Raw genomic sequence first — 1,359 nt, forward strand, 5'->3', positions numbered from 1 at the left:
CTGGGCCCCACTGGGCCTCACTGGGCCTCACTGGGCCCCGGGGCGGGGGTCGGGGAAGGCATGTTGCAGGCGGCTCTGATGGAGGACATTTCGGGCGTCCTGTTCAAGAGCTGCACCAGGAGGAGGCCTCAGTGTCACCTCCTCATCCCGGAAGTGTCTCCTAATCTTCCCCCCTCCGTCCCTTCCCTCCTTACCCCTTGCCTTCCTTCTCTCCTTCCTCAGCTGTTTGCTCTGAGGCCGTACAGGCAGAAGGAGTTTGGGGTGCGGTCCCTGAAGCTCTTATCTGCCCTGCACCCCATCACCTCCCTGCACCCTGTTATCAACTCCTGCATCGGCCAGCTGTGGAAGAAGGTGATCCCAGAGATGCTGCAGACCCTGGATGGTGAGGGGGAGGTGTGGCGGGGGTGGGAGGGCAGGGAGGAGGGGAATGGGGGGGAGGGCAAGCAAGATGGGGTCCTGAGGGGCAGGAGGTGAGGAGGGTGCGCGCAGCCTCCCCATCTTCCCAGGTGGCGGATGGCGGGGTCCTCTCCATGGAGTCATGGATGAGGGCGGGTGGCGGGGTCCTCTCTGTGGAGTGGTGGATGAGGGCGGGGACCCCACACAGCCCAGGTTCCAGTCCTTGGGTGGACGCAGGGTGCTCATCATCTCTAGGTGGCGGGGGGGGGGAGGGCTAGAGTTAGAGTTAGGGTTCTGTTTCCTGTGGCCCGGAAGTTTCCATCGGTGCTCTTCATCGTTTGCAGATTACGACGAGGGGAGCCTGAATCAGGGGACCTGGGAGCACAGGCTGCTGCAGGTGCGGGCCCCTTCCCCCAGCCCCGTCCTGTCCTCCTCTAGTCCCAGCCAGGCCCTTCTGTGAGGCTCCGTCAGCACCGCCCCTCCCTCGTCCACGCCCCACTTGCCCTGTCTCTCACTTCTTTGCTACCCCATTTCCACGGGGCTGGGAGCCCCCCTCCCCACACAGCCCCTCCCTCCCCCTCCCCCTCCCCCGCATAGTGGATTCCTTCTCCCTTCTTTTTTTCCTCAGTTTTCCAGTCAATCGCTGGTGGCCATCAGCGATGATGGCTGGATGGAGCAGCTCACCATGGGCGTCCTGAACAGGATAACTTACCTCAGAGACAATGATGAGGAGAAGGTGCGTCTGTGCAGGTGGCTGGGGCTGGTGGGGGGACGTCTCATTAGAAGGTGGAGGGGGGGCAGCAGAGGAAGGACGGGCTCAGGCAGGCAGGCAGCCGCTGCAGTCTTGCAGGAGCTCATCTTAGCGCTCTGAGCCCTCTGATGACTGTCCTCTTTGCTGGACTCCCTAGGGTGTGTGTGTGTGTGTGTGTGTGTGTGTGTGTGTGTGTGTGTGTGTGTGTGTGT

Source organism: Dipodomys ordii, unplaced genomic scaffold (assembly GCF_000151885.1).
Source record: "Dipodomys ordii isolate 6190 unplaced genomic scaffold, Dord_2.0 Scaffold69, whole genome shotgun sequence".
In the NCBI taxonomy this organism is placed as follows: Eukaryota; Metazoa; Chordata; class Mammalia; order Rodentia; family Heteromyidae; genus Dipodomys; species Dipodomys ordii.